The sequence below is a fragment of the Lepidothrix coronata genome, unplaced genomic scaffold (assembly GCF_001604755.1).
Source record: "Lepidothrix coronata isolate B3197 unplaced genomic scaffold, Lepidothrix_coronata-1.0 Scaffold305, whole genome shotgun sequence".
Classification (NCBI taxonomy): Eukaryota; Metazoa; Chordata; class Aves; order Passeriformes; family Pipridae; genus Lepidothrix; species Lepidothrix coronata.
Window position 1 is genome coordinate 722324 of NW_016690485.1, and position 3235 is coordinate 725558.

Sequence of the window (3235 nt, forward strand, 5' to 3'; positions counted from 1 at the left end):
AGGTGTCCCTGCCCATGGCAGGGGGTGGAACTGGATGGGCTTTAAGGTCCCTTCCCACCCAACCCATTCCAGGATTCTATAATTAAAGACAGACTCAGCACTAATAGTGTGAGTGCAACTCCCACCAGGAGCTGTGGAATTTTCACCAGGCCTTTGGGCAGGATGGATGAGGCACCTTTTGTTTTAGCAACTACTCCCTTGATCTCCTCATTGGTTCTTGATGTGTTATTTGGGGATAAAATATTTAGGAAAGGGCTCGTGGGGGGAGCTGGAGGACTGGGGCAGGAGCAGGTAGCAGGAATGCTGGATCCAGCAGCTGGCACCACTTCAGCAGAGGCACTCAACACCTCTGTGGTGTCTTTCATTCCAGGGTCTGATTAAATCTCACTTCTCCAAGAGGCAGGCGAGCATTTGAAACCATTTTACAGCTGAGTGATTTGAGGGGAATGAATGGTCTGTTGTCATGCAGGAGTTCTGGAAACTGGACCTGTCCCTCTGCTTCAGCAGGGAGAACGTGCCCTGCCTTTCACCAGAACTGAAAACATTCGCTGTCACTGGCAAATTGGGCTTCTGGAAATCCAAAGTCACGTTTCAGATGTTTGTTTCTCAGTGTCAGACCTTTTTTTTTCATCTAGAATTTTGGAAGAAATTCCCTCAGCGTGACGAGTTTTCGGCACAGTGTTCAGCAGTCAGGGTACAGAGCTGCAGCTCCTGGGCCTTTTTCGTGCTTGTCACTGATTCTGTGATCTCTGGTGCCCGGGTTCTGCTCTCCCAAGGTCCAAAAACCTCAGGCTGTGACCTGTTGTGTGAGTGCCAGTGAGGCTGTGCCTGTGCCTGGTCACTCACTCCTGCTCCTGAGCTGTTCTGTGCCAGCTCAGCTGTTTGTCCCCAGGCTGGGGACTCATGAACTGTGGAGACATTTTTGGTTTAACTTTTAGGTAGATTGATTCACTTCACATGAAGAAATCAGTGGCAGTGACAGGCAGCTAGGAATGTGGATGTCTCCACAGAAGCTGTTTCAAGCAGAGCTGCTGCCTTCTCTGAAACCAAACTCTTAACACTCCTCTGAGAGAGGTTTTTAGGGGTGTCGTAATGCTGGAGTTACCTCAGAGCAAGGGGAGGATTATCCTTTAAATTACTCCTGGTTTTTTATTTTGTAGGAACATTTTATCACTCCCTCTGTCTTTGGAGAAATCATTTACAACAACTTCCTGTTTGACATCCCAAAGATTCTGGATCTCTGCGTGCTTTTTGGGAAAGGAAATGGCCTCCTGCTCCAGAAGATGATTGGTCAGTTAAAGCCAAGGAACAACTTGTTGCATTTAAGCTTTTCCTTACTTGTATGACAAGTGACAAGTGGGGTTTTATACCAGTGTTACCACTCTGAAAATGAATTGTTCAGTAGCAACTGGAATCTATCATTTCTAGATCAGACTGTGCTTTTCTTTATTCTTGTGCACTTCGTGTATGCCAAGGAAACATGTCATGCTTTGCTTTGCTACATTTCATGCAGCAAGCATGAAAAGCAAGCTGGGCTCTTGCTTTTTTAGGCTTGAACCAAGGCTCAGTCCTTTCCCATGCAATTACACATGTCCTCAGCCACTGGGAGAGGAATGTGGAGGCTCTGTAAAATCCTGGAAGAGATGGGAAGGATCAAACAACTCCTGGGCAAAGAGGGAGGAGGGTTGGGAGCTGGGGCAGAGTCCAACTGCTCATGTGAGTGCTTCTGTTCCCAGAGCTGGGAGCCAAGTGAAACGCTCAGCGTGAGGCAACCTCTGCTCTGGGAAGTGGGAGAACTTGAATTTTCAAAGCAGACATTGATGTATTTAGTGCCTCCAAACCACAAACACTTCAGAGTGTTGCTCAAGCTGTGCTTACCCCTGGATTTCTCCGTGTGCACACACAGCCTCAGTGGCAGGGACAGTCAGGAATGTCTCAGCCGTGGATGCCGGAACCTGAGGGATGAAGATGGAGCACATTGACTTAACTTCTGTGTTTATCCTGTGCTCCCTTCACAGGGGAACTGTGACATCTTTAATGTCACCTGAGCACAGCTGGAAGAGTATCTGGGCTTGGATTAAGTGAGCTCTTCTTAGTAAATACTCGCCCCCTTTGAATGAAGCTCATGGGATGAAACTTTCCCCTTTCTTTGCTATTTTTGTCTCATTTCTGAGCTCACTAACAAGAGAGGTGTTAGAGATCATGTGATGCAGCCAGATTTCCAGCCAGAAAAGCTGAGATAAACCTTTGCATTTTTAATCCCTTTATCCTTTTTTTCAGTAACTTCTACTCTAAATTCCTCTCTTGGGCCTCAGAGGTGGGAAGAAAGGCATGACAAGATAGATAGATCTCTTTGAGATGTGAAGCTTAGATTATCTGGGATTTAAAATATTCCAAAGAGGACCTGAGTGCATGAAACCTCCTTTGAATTATGCTCTGCAGTGCCACACAATAACTCTGCACACAGGTGGCCAAGGATTTGCCCACCTGGTTATTTCATTATGCTGTGACAGTGATAGCATGAGCAGTTCTGGGCTGTAATTCATACCTTCATAAACTTTAGGTTCTTCTCAGGGTTTAAATTTTTCTGAAACTCATCTCATAACTCTTGCCCAAGCTCTGTGCTTGCTGGAGAACTCTTAATTTTCATTGTTTGAACAGTAATTCCCAGGAAAATAGAAGCCTCAGTGCTTGGTGAGGATTTATGGCACGGCATTACTCAGTGGGGTATTTTGTAAAGATAATGGAGCCCTAGTAATGTAATAGCAGGTGTTACTAAAGCCTCATTACCTTTAAGAAATATTCTGCAGCACATTTCCTGTGTGTGCTGAACTGTTATCAGTAATTAAAAGTCAACTCCAGTTGTCAAATAAAGGAACTGGGGATGTTCAGTGATAGTATTTGCATTATTCATTGATCCAGCCCCTGGAGCATGAATCATCTGACACCTCGTTTGCTCTGCTCTCATGAGCATGTTCCCACTGCTGCACCTCCAGTGGCTCTGGGGGGCTGATGGAGCAGCTTTTTGGGAGCAGGGCCTGTGCTTGGACTGAGGATTGGGCTGGGCCCGTGTCCTGCGTGGTCATGAGCTGTGCCTGGGGGGTGTCAGTAATGTCACAGGTACAGTGTCAGTAGTGTCACAGGCACAGTGTCAGTAATGTCACAGGTACAGTGTCAGTAGTGTCACAGGCACAGTGTCAGTAATGTCACAGGTACAGTGTCACAGGCACAGTGT